The 21,421-nt window shown below is 44.9% G+C and overlaps 1 long non-coding RNA gene across 1 annotated transcript; it reads left to right on the top strand.

Annotated features, from left to right (window-relative positions):
* Nucleotides 1-2,970: 2,970 nt before the first annotated feature.
* On the top strand, nt 2,971-19,518 carry LOC117515478. The gene is made up of 3 exons (XR_004562165.1): nt 2,971-2,983; nt 3,807-3,809; nt 19,444-19,518. It is a non-coding gene; the product is annotated as an uncharacterized LOC117515478 (long non-coding RNA).
* Nucleotides 19,519-21,421: the final 1,903 nt, after the last annotated feature.

Below are 21,421 nucleotides of genomic sequence, written 5' to 3'. Positions count from 1 at the left end.
ACCAAATACTGGAACCCCCGGCCCATACGACGGACGTCCAGCAGCCGGAGTACTGTCCATGCGGGCTCCCCGTCAATGATCCGGGCAGGAGGCGGTGCCGGTCCGGGAGCACAGAGGGGTGAGGTGTGGTGTGGCTTGATCCTGGAGACGTGAAAAACAGGGTGGATCCGCAGTGAAGCTCCAACTCCCAGCTTCACTGCGGCCGGATTGAAGACTTTGAGGATCTTGAATGGCCAATGTACCCGTCCTTCAATTTCAGAGACCACCTGGAGGGGGATGTCCTTTGTAGACAGCCACACCTCCTGCCCGGGCTGGTATGCAGGGGCCGGGGAACGCCGGCGGTCTGCATGGGCCTTAGCCCTCGTCCGGGCCTTCAACAAGGCAGAACGGGCGGTGCGCCACACCCGACGGCATCTTCGCAGGTGGGCCTGGACCGAGGGCAGACCGACCTCTCCCTCCACCACGGGAAACAATGGGGGCTGGTACCCCAGACAAACCTCAAACGGGGAGAGGCCGGTGGCAGAGGACACCTGGCTGTTATGTGCGTACTCGATCCAGGCCAGATGGTCACTCCAGGCCGCCGGGTGCGCGGAGGTCATGCAGCGGAGGACCTGCTCGAGTTCCTGGTTGGCCCGCTCTGCCTGTCCATTCGTCTGTGGGTGATAACTGGACGAGAGGCTCACGGTGGCCCCCAGTTCTCTGCAGAAACTCCTCCAGACCTGTGAGAAGAACTGAGGACCATGATCCGAGACAATGTCAGTTGGTATCCCATGCAGACGCACGACGTGGTGGACCAGGAGGTCTGCTGTCTCCTGGGCTGTTGGGAGCTTCGGGAGGGCCACGAAGTGGGCCGCCTTGGAGAACCGGTCCACTATCGTGAAAATGGTGGTCATGCCCTGGGACGGCGGGAGGCCCGTGACAAAGTCCAGGCCAATGTGGGACCGGGGCGACGAGGCACCGGGAGCGGTTGCAGAAGTCCTTGTGTCCTTGAGTGGTCTGCCTTGCCCCTGGCACAGGTGGTACAGGCCTGAACATATTCCCGGACGTCGGCTTCCAAGGATGCCCACCAGAAGTGCTGCCGGACCACTGCCATGGTCCTTCGCACCCCTGGGTGACAGGAGAGCTTGGAACCGTGACAGAAGTCCAGGACTGTAGCTCTGGCCTCTGGTGGGACATAGAGGCGGTTCTTTGGGCCCATGCCTGGGTCCGGGCTCTGTGCCAGGGCCTCCCGGACGGTCTTCTCCACGTCCCAGGTGAGGGTGGCCACGATAGTGGAGTCAGGTATGATGGATTCTGGCAGATCCGACAGCTCTGTTTTGACTTCATCTTCGTGTACCCGGGACAAGGCATCTGATCTCTGGTTCTTGGTCCCGGGGCGATAGGTGATCCGGAAGTCAAAACGGCCGAAGAACAATGACCAGCGGGCTTGCCTGGGGTTCAGCCGCTTGGCGGTCCTGATATACTCAAGGTTCCGATGATCTGTGAAAACCGTGAATGGCTCCGAAGCTCCCTCCAACAGGTGTCTCCACTCCTCAAGAGCCTTCTTCACCGCAAGAAGTACCAGATTGCCCATGTCATAGTTCCGCTCTGCCGGGGTCATCCTGTGAGAAAAGTAGGCACAAGGGTGAAGAACCTTGTTGGACTACCCGCTCTGGGATAACATGGCTCCTATCCCTGAGTCAGAGGCGTCCACTTCAACCACAAACTGGCGGCAAGGATCGGCCTGCACCAGAACTGGTGCAGTCGAAAACCGATGTTTCAACTCCCTAAACGCGGCTTCGCACTGATCCGACCAGGTGAAGGGGACTTTTGGGGAGGTCAGGGCTGTCAGGGGGCTAACTACCTGACTGTAGCCCTTAATGAACCTCCTGTAGAAATTTGCAAAGCAGAGGAACTGTTGCAGCTTCCTATGGCTTTTAGGTTGGGGCCAATCTCTCACCGCCGCAACCTTGGCCGGATCAGGGGCGACGGAGTTGGAGGAAATGATAAACCCCAGGAAGGACAAAGAAGTGCGGTGGAACTCGCACTTCTCGCCCTTCACAAACAGCCGGTTTTCCAACAGCTGCAGGACCTGACGTACATGCTGGACATGAGTCTCAGGCACCGGGGAGAAGATGCGGATATCGTCCAGATATACGAAGATGAATCAGTGCAGGAAGTCCCGCAAGACGTCATTAACCAAAGCTTGGAACGTCGTGGGGGCGTTAGTGAGACCGAACGGCATGACCAGGTACTCAAAGTGACCTAACGGGGTGTTAAATGCCGTCTTCCACTCGTCTCCTTTCCGGATCCGAACCAGGTGATATGCATTCCTAAGATCCAGTTTTGTGAAAATTTGGGCTCCATGCAAGGGCGTGAACACTGAATCCAACAGGTGCAAAGGTTATTGATTGCGAACCGTGATCTCGTTCAGCCCTCTGTAGTCAATGCATGGACGGAGTCCGCCGTCTTTCTTGCCCACAAAAAAGAACCCAGCACCCATCGGGGAGGTGGAGTTCCGGATCACCCCGGCAGCTAACGAGTCCCGGATGTAGGTCTCCATTGATTCGCGCTCAGGACGTGAGAGGTTGTACAGCCTGCTGGACTGGTACTCAACGCCCGGGATCAAATCAATGGCACAATCGTACGGACGATGCGGGGGAAGGGTGAGTGCCAGATCTTTGCTGAAGACATCAGCAAGATCGTGGTACTCAACTGGCACCGCCGTCTGATTCGGGGGGGACTTTAGCCTCCTCATTAGCTATTAAACCGGGGGGAACCGAGGATCCTAAACACTCCCAGTGGCAGGTTTCACTCCACTGAGCCACCACCCCAGACGGCCAATCAATCAGGGGATTGTGTTTTACCATCCACGGGAAGCCCAAAATCACGCGGGAGGTGGAAGGAGTAACAAAAAACTCAATCTCCTCCCGATGATTCCCAGACACCACCAGAACTACTGGTTGTGTCTTGTGTGTGATTAAAGGGAGAAGGGTGCCATCTAGTGCCCGTACCTTCAGAGGCGAAGGAAGCGCCACCAGAGGGAGCCCTACCTCCCTTGCCCATCTGCTGTCCAATAGATTCCCTTCTGACCCCGTGTACACCAGTGCTGGGGATGAAGGGTTAAATCCCCGCTCAGGATCGTAACTGGGAGACGTGTGGAAATACGTGTATGTCCCACGTGAATGTCTTGGCCCACCCTTAGCCCAGTTTCTAAGGGTGGGTGTTCATGTTTAACCGCTTGGGGCAGTCTCTCTGCTGATGCTCAATTGAGCTGCATATAAAGCACTCCCCGCGGGCCAGTCTTCTCTGTCTGTTAGTTGATCTGAATTTGGCCCTGCTCGTGTCCATAGCATCGTCAGCAGGGGGAGCTGTTTCCACACGGAGCGCCGAGGCTGTGGAGCGTGGGGAGGGCGGAACCTTTTCGGACCCGGAAGGGAGAGGGACGGCGCGTGCCCAGCCACATCCTTCGTCTCGCTCCCGACGGCGTTCTTCTAATCGATTGTCTAAACGTATGACTAGATCGATAAGTCCATCCAAATCCCGCGGTTCCTCCTTGGCCACCAGGTGCTCCTTCAGGACCGGCGACAGTCCGTTTATGAAGGCGGCGCGGCGCGCAGTCGTATTCCAGCCAGACCTCGCAGCCGCGATGCGGAAGTCGATTGCATATTCAGCTGTGCTCCGACGCCCCTGTCTCATAGACAGCAGCACGGTTGACGCGGTCTCGCCTCTGTTAGGGTGATCAAAAACCATTCTGAACTCCCTCACAAACCCAGTATAAGAGGTAAGGAGCCGTGAATTCTGCTACCAAAGCACTGTAGCCCAAGCGCGTGCCTCACCTCGAAGCAAATTAATTATATAAGCCACCCTACTGGCGTCTGACGTGTACATCACGGGACACTGTGCAAAGACGAGCGAACACTGCATTAAAAAGTCAGCGCATGTCTCCACACAACGCCCGTACGGCTCTGGGGGACTTATGTATGCTTCAGGGGACGGTGGGGGGTGTCGTTGAATGACCATTGGAATGTCTATATTCGGCACAGGGTCAGCAGGAGGAGAAGCTGCAGCAGTGCCCTGAGCGCGCGCTTCCATCTGCACAGTGAGAGCCTCCATCCTGCGATTGAGGATCATGTTCTGCTCGGTCATTAGATCCAACCGAGCAGTAAAGGCGGTGAGGATTTGCTGCAACTCACCAATCACGCCTCCTGCAGACGCCTGTGCATCCTGCTCTTCCATTGGTTGTCCAACAGATGGTTGATGCCCCCCGGGATCCATGACGTTGGAATGAGCCGAAAATAGAACACTTTACTGTTGTGAATGTGCACAACGAAATACAGACGGTTACAGAATTTGTATGTAGTCAATCTACAGAGGTGACGTGTGGGCAGGCTCGAGGATAGAAGACATCTGTCCACAGAAGAACCGGATCCCACACAATTCCCACTGCCACTGCACCCGGAGTATACTGGAGCCGCCAAGTCCCGAGTCCCCAGGTGGCCATCGTCTCCGGCTGTCGGATCTGGTACTGCTGGGAGGAAACAGAAACAGTTAGGTGTGGGTGTGTGTACACCCAGTAACACAGTGAGCAAGCAGGTGGGAATTGCACCTCTACCTCCGCAATACGGAACACAGTCAGTCCACTAACCCGACCAGTTACTTGTCTTACAAGTCGTGAAGGGTGAGCTCCGTCACTCTGCCGTCAATGACTGGTTCAGCCTCCAGCTGACACAAGCACTTAGGTCCTTCTGAAATGGATAACAAACTGTTACGTGCGATACGGCACAGAAAAACGGCTGAGAGAATTACCTTCAATGGTAGGCGATATCTCGGCAGCGAGGTGGAGATGTCGTCCGGCTTTTATGGAGTGGTTGATTAAGTTTTTAGATTGGTGACAGCTGTCATGAGTCGATGAGTGACAGCTGTCACTCCCGGCTGTTCCCGTGAGGCAGCAGCGTCCTCTCGTGCCTGAAGCCCACACTTCAGGCAGGGCGCCCTCTGGTGGTGGGCCAGCAGTACCTCCTCTTCAGTGGCCCACACAACACTTATTGTCACATGGGAAACAAGGTACCAGTAGATTCAGTAGATTCTCACAAATCCAACAAGACCAAGCATTCATGATATGCACACTCTTAAGGATATGAAATTGGGCTATTAGTAAAAAAAAAAGTAGAAAAGGGGGTGTTCACAATAATAATAGTGTGGCAGTCAGTCAGTGAGTTTGTCAATTTTGTTGAACAAACAGGTGTGAATCAGGTGTCCCCTATTTAAGGATGAAGCCAGCACCTGTTGAACATGCTTTTCTCTTTGAAAGCCTGAAGAAAATGGCATGTTCAAGACATTGTTCAGAAGAACAGCATAGTTTGATTAAAAAGTTGATTGGAGAGGGGAAAACGTATATGCAGGTGCAAAAAATTATAGGTTGTTCATCTACAATGATCGCCAATGCTTTAAAATGGACAAAAAAAAAAAAAAAAAAAAAACAGAGACGTGTGGGAGAAAATGGAAAACAACCATCAAAATGGATAGAAGAATAACCAGAATGGCAAAGGCTCACCCATTGATCAGCTCCAGGATGATCAAAGACAGTCTGGAGTTACCTGTAAGTGCTGTGACAGTTAGAAGACGCCTGTGTGAAGCTAATTTATTTGCAAGAATCCCCCACAAAGTCCCTCTGTTAAATAAAAGACGTGCAGAAGAGGTTACAATTTGCCAAAGAACACATCAACTGGCCTAAAGAGAAATGGAGGAATATTTTGTGGACTGATGAGAGTAAAATTGTTCTTTTTGGGTCCAAGGGCCACAGACAGTTTGTGAGACGACCCCCAAACTCTGAATTCAAGCCACAGTTCACAGTGAAGACAGTGAAGCATGGTGGTGCAAGCATCATGATATGGGCATGTTTCTCCTACTATGGTGTTTGGCCTACATATCGCAAACCAGGTATCATGGATCAGTTTGGATATGTCAAAATACTTGAAGAGGTCATGTTGTCTTATGCTGAAGAGGACATGCCCTTGAAATGGGTGTTTCAACAAGACAATGACCCCAAGCACACTAGTAAAGGAGCAAACTCCTTGGTTCCAAACCAACAAAATTAATGCCTCACAGGTGTGAAGAAATCATGAAAAACTGTGGTTATACAACTAAATACTAGTTTAGTGATTCACAGGATTGCTAAAAAAGCAGTTTGAACATAATAGTTTTGAGTTTGTAGTGTCAACAGCAGATGCTACTATTATTGTGAACACCCCTTTTTCTACTTTTTTTTACTAATAGCCCAATTTCATAGCCTTAAGAGTGTGCATATCATGAATGCTTGGTCTTGTTGGATTTGTGAGAATCTACTGAATCTACTGGTACCTTGTTTCCCATGTAACAATAAGAAATATACTCAAAACCTGGATTAATCTTTTTAGTCACATAGCACTACTATTATTCTGAACACTACCTTCTGTCAATTTGTAGCTAAACTTTCAGGTCTTCTTTTTAAGAAAATCCTCCTCTGTACCACTTCATCATGAAGATGGATAACTGGTGATACAAAATGCAAAGCTTGCACTGTGCATAATTTCTCCAATCACAGCCACGTAAGCCTATAACTTCTTCTGGGTTGTCTGGGTGTCTTGGTGGCTTTCCGCACTCTTCTACTTCTTGCACAGTCACTCAGTTTTTGAGAACTGTCTACTCCATGCAGATTTACCATAGAGTGCCATATTGTTTGTATTTCTTTGTAATTGATGTAAATAAAGTCCGAAACATATTCAGTGGCAGCTTTACCCTCAGACAGCCTCGTCCACAACTACCACAAAAGACTCCAAGCTGTCACTGATGTTAAAGGGGGCAACACATGGTATTAAGAACAGGGGTAAGTAAACTTTTGATCAGGTTCATTTGGGTAGTTCTCTTGTCATTTTGATTTTAAAAAGAGGAAACACAGTTGTTTGACAAAAAATGGCTTCACCCAACCACTAACCATGAGTGAAAAAAAAAAGTTTTTGTGTTGTCATTCATATTCTCTTAAAAATGGCCAAAAAAGCAAAAATTCTGCCAGGGTATGTAAACTTTTGAGCACAACTGTACATGAGTGAGGTCTACCTTTACCCACCCCCTGAGCAAGGACATTGGCAGCAGCGGGAAGGAAAAACTCCCTCAGACATTTTGTGGTTATAAGAAGAATCTTCAAGCAGACTATGACTCTGTGGGATGGCCATCTGTATTGGCCATATTAACAAAAACAAAATAAATAAAACAAAAGTACAACAAGGAATTATGAAACACAGAGATAGAAATGTTGCAGCTAAGCCACCGTGTACATAAACAGTCCAGTGTTCACAATGATGGATGGCTCAAAAGACGAGGTGAGAGGAAAGAGCAGTGTCCCAGTAAAATGCACATTTGGCGAATCCCTCACAATTTTTGTTTTTCCTTTTCTTCAACGTCACATGATGGTCCGTTAAGCCCTGGTCACACCGAATAATGAATGATGAATAATGAGCCACGTAGTGTGCTTTTTTTTTTTTTTGGTACGAGTGGAGTTATTCAAGAATCGTGGGAGAATAGTGGCTCTTAGAGGCTCTTGGAGGCAGATTATTCGGCTAACGAGGCTCATCTCTGAGCATAGTGCTAATTTCAAGAAGTTCAAAATTCAGCAAAAATAGCACGGGCAATCTGTGTACAAGGTACTATGAGGACAAACGAGGATGTTAGAGGCATGTTGGAGGTGAGGATGAGGCTGTTAGAAGCCATTATCTGAGTAGCTGGTGGCTGCGAAGAGAGGACAGGCTACCTGCAACAGAGCAGGTTCCACTCTGAAAAAGCCCCTTTTTAACATCTGTTTCCTGCAGTTCCTTCTGAACAACATCATATACGTGGTTTATTATTCTAATAATCACTGAAATTTCTGACAAATCCATGCGTGGCTCATGATTCATGGCTTTATTATTAGGTGTGACCAGGGCTTTAACCCAGAGGCACATTCTAGGTCTCAAAATAGCTCCCACCTGGACCCCACATGTCTCAGTCCTTGATGAATCATGGATGGATGAACATATAGACAGATGGATGAGCAGATGCATGGATGTCCTGTGAACTACAGTATTTGTTGTGCATATTGTTGAAACTATTTGCTTGCTTGTTGGGAGGACAGGTCTTGGAGGTGGAATCCCAAAATAACTGACAGACATGCATTGATACATGCATGTGCATGCAAACACAGAGTAAATCTCCTTATGCACTGTCTCATATCATTCTGAAGTAGCTGTTTGTTCACCTCTGCTGGGGGAAGCAGTGAGAAATGACAAAAAAAGAGACACAGAAATGTGAGAAAGGGTGAGAGTTGACCTTTGGATCTTGCAGAGGCAAGCTCTGCAAGTGAGGGGGCGGGTGGCTGAACGAAGTGGCTGATTCATTTCTCCAGGGGATCCCCCACCCCCCACCCCAAGTCTACACATACACACACACACACACACACACGTTCCCTTCTGGATAGGTCTGGTCATCCAGGTGCTGGCCCCAACAGAGTTAGCGACGTGCCCTTTGTTAACCTCAGGGAGCCCAGTTTGGGTGAAAGTTCAAGGCAGAATCCTCCCACTGTCTGTCCGTGTTTTTGGCTGTGAAGTCAACAGGCGGAGCCTTGGCAAATATGGCCCCTACTGGCCCCCTGCCTGACCTCTTGTTATTTTTTTGTCTTGACATAAGAGTGAGAAGAAAACCAAAGCCTGCAGAGGTCATTTCAGTTCAGAAGGTAGAACTGTGACCATAAAATATGGAGGAACAAGGCTGTAAAAATAGTCATAGAATTAATATTTTAATGTAAAATATATTGTCAGGTGTATTGATTTGCACTGGACTAGGAGCTACAAACTTATTTTGTTGGTTCTGAATGCACCTCATGTCATTGACTATACCTGTCATTTCTTTGCATCCTATCACTGAATAAACTTTTCTATCAGTACCATGTTTGCTCAAGACAAGCCCTTCAACACTCAGCCTCATGCATATGAACTTGGCACGCAAATGAACTTATGCCCCCCTCCCCCACCACTTCACCCCTCCTTACCTCCCCCCTTCCTTTCCTCTCACCGTCTCTGTTTCTTTGGTGTTTCCTTTCAGCTTGATCTTAAGTCAAGTTGCTGACTTGCATTGGGTTACGTTGAATGACGCTCGTGCAACAATAGCTGAATGCTGCACCTTCAGCGGTCTCTCCCTTCTGTCAGCACCGTTATGAGGCAGATGGTAGCTGCGGGCCGAGACACCAACACGCTGCCTGGAACATACACGCTGAGGGCTTGGTAAATTATAAATGGTAGCTTTGTATGTGATGTTTTTGTCATTAGTTACCAATGAGTGCTTGTTGATAACACAAAGACTTCATCAGGTTTATATTGGCTAGTAAATTAAAGTTTACAGTCTGAAATAAACTGTGGACAGATTTACAGATATACACATTTCATAAATATAAGCAAATGTGATCCATGTTTTATGCTGAATGTAAATACTGGTTTGTTGTAAGGGTGAATCCATCCATTTTATTCTGTTCATCCTTGTAAGGGTCGTGGAAGGCTGGAGGCTATCCCAGCATAAATTTTGGTGAGAGGCAGCTTGCACCCTCAGGTCAGTCAGTCACTTTGTTTTAAGTATCACAGTATAAATACATTTTATTTCAGATTTACATAAAATGCCCAAGACAAATGTTTCAGTCGATCATCAGGATAAGCATTAAGCTTTTTTCATGTTAGTTTGGATTAATGGCTTCCTCTTTGGTTGATAGCCTTTCTTGCAGTACTGGTGTCCCGTGGAGAGGATCACCACCGTGCAACTGTGCATGCGTTCTCTCTACCCTGGACCTTAACACCTCCCCCATTGAGCTTATCTTCCTCTCTTTACCACACAACTACGCATGCTCATCTCCCTGTCACAATGAGCTCCCCGTGATCTAACAACAATATTCTGCTTTTAAAACCGCGTGTGTACAAGTAAGTCTTTACTTTTTTTAATTGAAAAGACACATTACTATATTTTTTTTGTAAAGACAAAACTTATGTGGGTTTTCTACTTTTTTAACCTTTTCATTTTTTAAAAAGTCAAGACTTGCATGTACACTCTGTCTTTAAAGCAGAATATTGTCATTAGATGACACACATAACTGTCGATTTGCGCAACGTGAATGTCAACTCACCGGGGAAGCTCATCTCGACAGAACACCGGCCCTAAACAATTTGGAGCCCTAGGCAAGATTTTTAATGGCGCTCCAACCCACCTAGGGGAACCTCACCTCAAATGCAATGCAATGGGAAAAAATAATTTGTCATATTATTGTGGCGAACTGCATGAAATAACAAAGACCAAGCCCGAGCTTTTGTCTTTCTTGCACTCTGCCACAAGGAGGTGCTTTTATTTTTACACACAACAACACAGAAACAATGGCCCAGCCAGTCCATGAAACTGTAAATTGTTGTGCTGCAATGGATTATGGGAGTTTGGGGTTTTAAGTGTTGTTAGTTTGGTTCATGTTAGCTTAACAGTATTGTTAGTGTTGTTACAGACGGCAGCTACTAATAAGGTAACTAATAGTAATCTAACTTGGTTACTCTTAAGATTGAGTAATCAGAAAAGTAACTAATCAACAAAGTAACTGTATAATGTAATTAATAAAGTAACTTTTCAAAGTAACTGTGGCAACACTGGCTGGAAGTGACTGATTTAATTTCATTTAGCACTTAAGGACCTGTCACACCTTGACAATTTAGCTAGCGTATGTGACTCATGAAAAATTTGGCAAATATACATGGAATAAGTTATGCAGCTATCACACCATGAGGATTTAGCCATCGTATGCTGACTGCCTCATTTCCACAGAGTGGTCCGAGTTGGTACTGCTTGGTAAGGTCTGGGTCGGAACAGTTAAGTCTGGCTTGGTTTGCATTTACACCGCCGGCAGCATCCTTTTGTCTGGCAGGCAAAGTACGTAGATGTTGACAAGCATGTGATTCAGCGTGCATACACATTTGCGCAGCCTGTCCCCTCCACACATGGGCCAAACAAAGTAATTTAAATTTTATTGTATATTTGTCTTGGTGGATCGTGGAATTTATTTTCATCACGTGCAGAATGCTGAAGAGTTGACTGATGCCTATGATTAATGCTGACATGAATGAATGACGTGCTGTGACACTTTCAACTTTTAAAATAAGTTAAGTTTTCTTGTGGTGGCACAAAACGCCGACATCCTCTGGTTCAGGCTGAGAAATATACTGAAAAAGCAGACAAAACACAAATGGACTGTTTTTAAAAAGCTACGTTTCTTCAGCCACGACAAGGAACTAAAGTATTTTCAGATGTCATTTTTCAAAATCAGGACACTTTATGTGGATAAGTTTTCAGCAGGCTGTGATGATGAATCCAACTGAAACAAACAGGTAAAATTAAGATTTTATATTTACTCCATGTGTGATGTTTTTAAAATTTGAAACAGTCTGAACTGTTCACAGGACTGCAGCTTTGAGCCAATCAATGGATGTATCTTATGAGTTACTTACAAGAAATGTGGGTTAACAATCACATAACTTACCTACAACTTATGGCCCGTGCATGTGGGATGTATGAGACATAAGCTGGCATATGTCGAAAATATTCTGCACGCCCAAAATTTTTCGACATGCTTGCAGTACTACACCATATACCAGCATGCTTCAACATGTTCTTAACATACACAAAACTTACCTATAACTTATTTGCTGTGTTTTTCATACGCCGACATACACTGGCTAAATCGTTAAGGTGTGACAGGCCTGTTGTAACCATTAATGTGCAAAATCCTCATAGACGTTTGGATTGGCCATGCAATTTTAGCACTCATTATCTGGGATCTTAGTGAATGAGGCTCTAAATATGTATACATTTGGTAACATACATTTCAAGGCTTTAACTATTGTGATTTGAGAGCTGGAGACACTGGGCAAACAGATGGACAGGCAGACGGCTGAGGGGAGGACAGCATGTCTACAGCCATGTATGGTGGCCAAAGGGGATTTTAAAAAAAGAACAACCAGGGCCTGTCTCATTTCTGAACACACACAATGATGAATGCACATGCATGCTCTGCCTAAATTGCTGGGTGTCATCTTTGACCACATAAACTGATGTGGAATCAAAAACAGTAATAAATTGAAAATGAAAAGATTAGAATTAGAAAACAGGCAGCATCAAACACAGGGAGCGTCTGTAGACTGAATAATTACAGACTGAACACAGCCAAAGATGGTAGAAATGCACATAAAACACTGAGCAGTAAGAGTTTTGACAACTGTACAACATGCTGAAGGAGCTCCTCCACACATAAAGATAAAGTACTCCTCACAAAGATTCTGCGTGAAGGAGAAAAAGGGCTCAAAGAGAAAGGCAGAGTGGCACCTAGTAAAGGAAGAGACAGCGTATTGTTACTACTTCCTGCTGCCTGGCAGCTGAAGCTGAGAGGAAGATCCTCATCTCCTTTTGCCTCCTTTTAATTATGGCCAATTACAAGGCCAGCACTCCAGGACTTATTACACGGCAACCAAAGAGTCCCCTGTGAGTATGTTTCTAAAATCTAAGCACATATTATTGTGGTTTAGCGAAGCGAAATGTCTAAAGGCCGGGCTGTGAGAGGCCTTTGCAGTTCTCTTGTTGTGGTTTTAATGAGAACTGAAAGCATGGAAAAGGAAAAGACGACCCCCCATATAAATGAGCAGCACAGTTCGTGAGTTCACTACACAAGCTCGAGTTCGAGGAAGCAGGGGAACACATCTCATTTCTCAAATTATGTTATGGTGGCAAGTACGATCTTTTTTATATATTTGCATGATGAACAGTGTCTATCACAGAGACATCAGTCATCACAGTCAGAGCACAGACACTGGTGCTGCCTGTCTTGCTGTATGGTTGTGAGACTTGGATGCTAACCATTGACCTCAGGTGATGACTGGATGTCTTTGGTACTAAGTCTTTTTGGAGGATCCTTGGGTACCGCTGGAAAGACTTTGTATCAAGAGAGACTAAGATGACAACTATCACTTGCATTGTGAGGGAGCATCAGCTTCCACATGTTGGCCATGTGGCGCTTTTCTCTGCATGACATAACATGCAGGTGCCTGAGTGTTGAGGACCCCAGTAGCTGGAGAAGATCAAGGTGATGTCCACATTTAATCTGGCTGTTGTAGCTAGATGTTATTTCAGACATTTGTGAATGGACCAGTTGTCTGCCTGGGTGGCTGCCATCCAGGATCCAAAGCAATTTTGTTGTGTCATAGATGTGGTGATGCACAGCACCAGCACATGCTCCCAGACTTGACTTGATGAACAGTAAAAGGGGTAAAGAGAAGTTCTGGGTGCTGGTTTGCTGGAGAATATTGTATGGGTGTTCTTTGTACATTCATGTGTGTCTGTTTGTTGTTGTCTATGGTCAGTGGTCGACACTTAGAATGTGCATACAATGGATGAACCCTCCATGGTGTCACTCATAGCTTTGCTGAAGTGTGCTTGTGGAGCTCGAACATTGAGGTCAGCATCTTAGCAATGTTTGCTCTGCCTACGTCTTGGACAACCCATAAATTGTTAAAAAATTGGAGCTTAGGCAAGACTGTGGGAACTGGGTGGGAAATTGTATACACAAACACACCCCCACCTCAAGGTTACCAAACAAGCTAAACAGAGCATATTTTTGTGGACTGAACAGTGGTTGTCATGATGGGTGGCTTGGGTGAAGATATTAAAAGTTATGTCCGGCTTATTCCCACAGTAACTGTGGAATAACTGTAGAGCAAATGCCACCAAGCTACCTGTTCACAGTGCTAGCATACAAATTAAATAAGGTGAAAATTCACTCAGGGGAAATACTGGAGCACAGACATCTTAGATCAGCTGTGCCCAACCCTTTTCCTGGAGGGCCCCTGCCCTGCATGTTTTCTAACTCTCCCTGTTCCACTGCCAGGCAGTTAACTCTATCAGGTGTGCTCAGCCAATCAAGAGCTGGAAGACACCACTTCTAAAATATCAGGTGTGACTTGAGTAGGTAGATGTGGAAAACTTGCAGAGCAGGGGCTATCCAGGAACATGGTTGGTGACCCCTGTGCTAGGAGATTATGAAATATATATTTAAAGTACAGCAGGGTCACCAACCCTGTTCCTGGAGAGCGTCCTTCAACTCTCATACAAAACATACCCATAACGTATAGACGTATGTCAGTGTATGCCACCATTTTTAATATGCTCAGCATACGCTTGCTAAATTGTTATGGTGTGAGAGGGGTTTTAGCTGTAAAGTTCTTGGAACATTTTTACTGAAAATATCTTTTTTGTTCCCAGAATGTTTGATAGTAAAGTTAGCACAAGTGTTATGAGGATGTTAGGCTAAACATTCTGTGAACGTTTTTAAGGAAAGTTTCTTTTTTGGTTCATATATATATATATATATATATATATATATATATATATATATATATATATAGACTTCAGAGACTTCAGTTAAATATATCATATAGCAGACGAACACACTGATATTTGAGAAGTGAAATGAAGTTTCAAGTATTTACAGAAAGTGTGCAATAATTATTAAAACAAAATTAGGCAGGTGCATAAATGTTTGAAAATGTTTCCCCTCTTTGCATCTCTTCTAATGAGTGGCAACATGGGAGCCTCTAAATACCTCTCAAACAAAGATTGTTCAACATCATGGTTTAGGGGAAGGATACAAAAAGCTATCTCAGAGATTTCAGCTGTCAATTTCCACTGTGAAAATCTCAGATAAGCTGACACAAAGGATGGTGAGAACAGTCATAGTCAACCCACAGACCTGCTCCAAAGACCTACAACATGATCTTGCTGCAGATAGTGTCTCTGTGCATTGTTCAACTATACAGTGCACTTTGCACAAAGAGATGCTGTATGATGCTGTAATGCAGAGGAAACCTTTTCTGTGTACACACCACAGAGTCGCTTGAGGTATGCTAAAGCACATTTGGACAAGCCAGCTTCATTTTGGAACAAGGTGCTGTGGACTGATGAAACTAAAATTGAGTTATTTGGACATAACAAGGGGTGGTAGTATGTATGACTGAAAAAGAACACAGCATTCCAAGAAAAACGCTTGCTACTAACAGTAAAATTTGGAGGTGGTTCCATCATGCTGTGGGGCTCTGTGGCCAGTGCAGGTACTGAGAATCTTGTTAAAGTTGAGGGTCACATTAATTCCAGTCAATATCAGCAGATTCTCAAGAACAATGTTCATGAATCAGTGACAAAGTTGAAGTTGCGCTGGGGCTGGATCTTTCAACAAGACAACGACCCTAAACACTGCTCAAAATCTATTGAGGCATTCATGCAGAGGAACAAGTACAACATTCTGGAATGCCCATCTCAGTCCCCAGACCTGAATATTATTGAAAATCTGTAGTGTGATTTTAAAGGGCTGTCCATGCTCGGAAACCAACAAACCTGAGATGTTTCGTAAAGAAGAATGGTCCAAAATACCTTCAACCAGAATCCAGACTCTCATTGGAAGCTATAGGAAGTGTTTAGAGGCTGTTATTTCTACAAACAAAGGATCTACTAAATAAATACTGATGTATTTTTTCTGTTGGGGTGCCCAAATTTATGCACCTGCCTAATTTTGTTTAAAGAATTATTGCACACTTTCTGTAAACCCTATAAACTTCATTTTACTTCTCAAATATCACTGTGTTTGTCTGCTATATGATATATTTAACTGAAATTGCTAATCCAAACAAGCAATGATTTATAAAGGAAAATCATGGAAATCATCAGGGGTGCTCAAACATTTACATACAACTGTATATTATATTAAGAAATTAAATGAAGATCCCACACAAAACCTATATTCTATTCATACACTCTACAGTGATATATAAGTCAAAGTAAATATAAGAATCATTTCTTTTTTGTATGTTTGCTTGTTTGTTTTTGATTTGCATTTGCAAATGAAAAAGGCTTTATTAATTTTTTATTTGAACTTAACTTCAAGTTAAAGCATTTAATGTGTTCAAAGCAAAACAGAATCAGCTGACCTGTGTTATGCACTAATGTCAAAGTCAACATTTAAACCTCCAGGATATAATGAGTCCAAGGTGTGTATCCAAAGCAGTTCCCTTTGGCACAGTCTCCTATAAATGTTGCCTCCTCTGAGCAACCTCACTTTCTCAATACCCTGAAAGCGAAGGGAAGAGACTGTGAGCACATTCTATAAAATGACAAGCTACTGGATAGTTGGGATAAGTCGGCCTGCTCTAACTTTGTTGTTCACTGATCCTTTGTTTTAAACAACGTGCAGTTTTTCCAAAGGTTGAATAACTGCATGTACAAGTACTTGTTTCTCAAATTGATGGATCAAAAATAAACCCAAAGTTGCTCACATTCTGTTGAAATTGGCTGACAGGAAAATTGATATCACAGGAACATATATCACTGATGTGAGGCTTCATGCTTTCCAGACCCTAAAAAATACCCAGAATTTATATCACTTAACAAGCTACCCTTTTAATATTGTCTAACTCTAAGCCTTGTTTAGAAAAATAATACAAATTTTGGTTTCTGGTCCAGGTCAGACTCAAAATTCTCACCAGGTTTGATGAAAATTGGTTCATGTACAATTCCAAATAAGTCAAACGGGGATGATGTGGTAAGTTCCAAAGAAGGCATCAATTTTCATATTTAATTCTATTTCATTGCAGACAGGATGAACCCAAGATATTTCATGTTTTGTTTGGTCAACTTCATTTTGTTTGTTAATATAGTACATCCATTCCTGCCTTTAAGGCCTGCAATACATTCCAAAAAACCTGGGATGCTAAAGCATTTACCACTTTGCAATGTCGCTATTCCTTCTCACAACACTTAAATGATATTTTGGCATTTAGGACACCAACTGTGTCAGGTGTTATCTTGTTCCATTCTTCCTGCAACCTCATCTTAAGGTGTGCAACAGTAAGGGGTCATCGTCATTGCATTTTTCATTTCAAAATTCATTCATTCATTTGAATATTTTGGTAATATACATTGTAGCTGCTCTATAGAAACATGCTATGAGAGCTATGCAGAGTAGAATCGGAGTCTCTGATTCTTCCCAGGGAATCTGGCATCAGGGATGTTTGGCTCCCACTGTGTAACTTGCTTGCATGCATTGGGTGTTGGGTAAGTTGGTGGAGTACTGCGGCCTAGGTGCCTTTGTTGGTGAGGAAAGGTTTTCTGACCTTGATTTTGCAAATGATGTTGTGATCTTTGTGAAAGCAAAGGGTGCCCTGATATTGGCACTTGAGAAGCTGAGGGAAGAATAGAGGGAAGATGGTTTGTGATGGTCCTGGATCAAGACTAAGATCTAGGCTTTAATGATTTCCTGGACTTGATCATCAGGGGCCTCATGTACAAAGGCTTGTGTGGATTTCCTACTGAAACATGATGTATACCCATAAACTGTTGTACGCACAAAAATACTCAGATGTATCAAAGTGTGCATACGCATGGATCCAAGCATGTTCCTTTTGTACATCCCAATCAATGTGGAATTGAGTGCACATGCAGAGGTACCAAACTCCTCCCTATCCACACCTCCATCTGAATATGCAAATTAATTTAAATAGTTTGTTTATGTCATGTTGCTGTACCATAAGTGTGAGTGTGAGCGGCATTAAACTTAATTCCCACTTCTGTCCTCAGAAAAATATATAAAGGAAAAAATACATAAATCAATCAATGTGCGGCTCGTGTGTCCAGCCCAGGGCACGTGCATGGCGGTGCGAGTTGACGAGGAGCATTAAACTTAATTTCCACTTCTTTCCTCAGAAAAATAAATATATAAATAAATAAACACAGTGAATGCATTCGTGTAGCTCGTGTTTCCAGCATTCTTATACGCATGCATGTCGGGTGTGCACTGACCAGGAGCATTAAACTTAAATCCACCTCCGTCCTCAGCAAAATAACAATTAATCCGGTTCATGCAGCTCATCTATGGCTGGACAGGGCCTGTGCAGCTTGCTCATGTGTGTGCACTTGGGAGTGTGGCATACCGGCCGGCTACACAGCGGGGTGGCTGGAGGCTGCTGGAGTGTTCAGTCACTTCCAGGAGCACTGTTCCTCTCCCATCATATAAAAGGAAAAGTGTTTATCAACCCCTCACAAGTTGTCTCACATGTTGCACACTTTCTGAGTTAGACGACGTGGTGAGGGGCACGAGGTGCCCGCTCAACGATTTGTTGAGCGAGTTCATTGTGGGGAAGTTTTTGGTTTGTTCAAAAATCAAGCGATACATGGATGCCGCCCTGTGACTGAGCCGAGGGGACAGTGAACGAGTGGGAACCTCACGCCGAACTGTGTGACTTTCCTTGTGGATGCCGTTCCCAGGATGTCACAGTTCAGTAAGATACTAGACTTACTCGATGGTTGTGAGACTTGGTCATTAACCGGTGACTGAAGGTGATGGCTAGACGTCTTTGGTACTGGGTTGTTTATAGGATCACAATTCTGTTGGTGCCCTGTGATAGACTGGAGCCTTGTCCAGGATGTACTCCACCTTTTGCCCTATGACTGCTGGTCAAGGCTCCACAAGACCACTCCCACATTGTCTACCTGGGTGGTTACCATCCAGGACCCAAAAATGGTTCTGTAGCATGGTGGGCGTGGTGATGCGGCACACCAGTGCATGCTGCCAGATCTGATCCAACCTGTTAATTTACCAGTAGCCATGGTCAAAAATGTAATTGGCTTTAATAAAACAGAAGTATTACAGTGGAAAAGTAAGCTTCTTTACTTTAAGCCTGCTGATACATTTACTGATTTCCATCTTCAAGTTCCCGGCTGGACTTTGCATTAGCTTCTAGCGGTGCAGAGAGATGTCAGCAGCACAGCATGCTAAGACAAAGCGCCCCTGATATTAAGTCACCTCATCTCCAACTCACTAGCTGCAGTTTGGGTGTTGGGAGTTCAGTTTCTTGTGGTCTAGGGGGCATTTCAGGTTCCTGATTTATATACCAGTGCCGCATAAAACAGACTGGTGGTGTTAAGTTTGCAGTGAAGGAGAGAAAGCGCGCAAGGGAGAAGCAGGGTATAGGAACCTGTGGAGAGTTGCCAGAGCTCTAATGCTTTTAAAGTACCTGCAATTATTCATGTGAGCAAAATGCAGGTTTTGGACTCAAGTCATTTGAACAATCATTTGTGTACGGGGGTTACAGTGAATTAGCCATTTTTTTTTTCATCTATCGAACATATAAGTCATCAGGTGTGTCACAATTATTCAGGATTTTAGTCAAAACCACTCCAAAGACAATGGAGTGAGAGTCATGTTCAAGATTGTCAAAAATATTGTTTGAAAAACACATTTGAAAGATCTCTCCACAACCAATAAAGCTACAGAAGTGATGCAAAGTTTATGTCAATCAGTAATGGTATGAGTGACATTATCGTGTCCCAAAAAAGGTCAAAAAATTCCCTGCAATGAACTCGCTCACCAAATCATCAGGTGGACACCTCATACCCCTCACCACATCGTCTGGAATGAGTTGTGAGGGGTTGACACATTTTCTGTCACAGAAACATCATGAAATTATGTCATAATGATCTGAAAACACATTTTTCACAGTGCTGTATCTACAAAAACAGAGGAACTAGAGAGGTGATCCAAAGTTATGTTGATCAGCTAATCAATTATCATAACATGTGAAGCCTACAGGTGAAAGAAAATAGCAAAACCATGCATGAGACGTGCATGTCACATGCACTGCTCTCTGCTCTTCTCCCACCATGCCGCCAAAACAACTGAGGGCTGCTATAGGCAGTTGATAGAAGCTGAGGAGATGCACAAAGTGATATTGGCTTTGCTGACACGCTAGTTAGGAGTGATTGTCACTTGCTCACAGGTACTCCTGGCATATATTTGGTATGGCGTATTTCCGCTGATATGTGACTGAAAGTGGCGTATTTGTAATACTGTTGGTCTGTCATATGGTCCTGCGGCGCACCGCTTACTGTCCTGTCAGAGAGACGTGACGTTCAGATTGCCTGCTGCATGTCCACATGAACTGGCGGTCCGGTCCACCTGGAACAGCCTATCAATGTGGGCGCTCTCCAGCCCATTGCAGAAGCAATATATGTTTTTATGTATTTCAATGTGAGGACAGCAAGCACACACACACGCGTGTCCATCAAAACATGATGCGTGGTCTGCAGCTCTGATGTCCAGGACCAGAGTTGTTAACACCTGCCACACCTCCGTCCATTCAGCGCACAGACCAAGGTGTCACTCTGTGATAAGATGAGAGGCGCCTCAATTGCAGGGAGGGGGGCGCGAGCCACACACATGCACGTGTTGGGGAGGGGAGAGCGGGGGGTGCGCATGCCACATTCACATGTATTGTGGGGGGAGCCGACACTCTGGTACGTCACATGTGCCCTCGGCAACTCCACACTCGTGGGGCACTTGGACAAATTTCACATCCATATTGACATTGATTGTCTGCTGACTGTTTTTGTGATGATAGTGTGAATGGCCACACATTTTCTAAGTGCAAATGAGCGGTGTTAGATATTCATGTGTGTCAGCTGGAATTTGGCTGACACCTGCCGCGAGAGGGTTTGATGGGCTCTCACAGCACACAGTCAGCAACAGGTGTATGAGGCATTCGAGGCAGCTATGAATTTACACATTTTGCATACAATTCCTGCACTTTGTGTGCACTTCGACCAAATTCACGCTATGTGTGAAGGGGTTCTTACCCTCAGAGTGCACACGAGAACCTTAACCCTCTGGGGTCCGAGGGCATTTTTTGGACAAGTCACTCGCCTGGCATAAATGTTTTATTATTGCTGTGAACAGCTCTCCCTGCATCCCACAATCAAGTTTTATGTCTCTTTTTTCAGGACAACCTGTGCTTTCAGAATATATATGTTTTTGTTGTGTGTTATAAGTGTAATAAAGGTTTACAATCAAAAATAGGCAATTAAAAAAAGCAAAAAATAATTTTCCACACATTTATTCAAAACACACAGCAAACTATAATAAACAACTGTTTTGACACTTTATAAAGGTAATTTGAGGTCTTGTGTACAAGACTGAACAACAAAAAGGTTCAAACAATAAACACAAATGCACATTTTGAACAATATATACAAAATGGTCTATAGCCCCTTTCACACCGCGGCTGCTCCCAGTTGCTTCCTGTGGTGTCATGATGACAGAGGAATATCTGCGTCAGGCGTGCGCAGCAGGGGGCAGAGAGGAGGTGAGAACACAGCCTGCAGGTTCTCTGCACAGGGAAGTCAGAGTGCACAGTTTGGCTGCAGACAGACTGTGCACTCTGACTTCTCCTCTACTTTATATTTGTTCTTGTGCAGAGCTGCAGGGCTGCGCTCTGAGTACTGTTAAGTTTATCTTTCCTCCTTTGACCGCGAGATGCAC

This window comes from Thalassophryne amazonica, chromosome 8, assembly GCF_902500255.1.
Source record: "Thalassophryne amazonica chromosome 8, fThaAma1.1, whole genome shotgun sequence".
NCBI classification, from domain to species: Eukaryota; Metazoa; Chordata; class Actinopteri; order Batrachoidiformes; family Batrachoididae; genus Thalassophryne; species Thalassophryne amazonica.
Note: the sequence above shows the minus strand (reverse complement) of the source record. Positions and strands in the feature narration are given on the sequence as shown.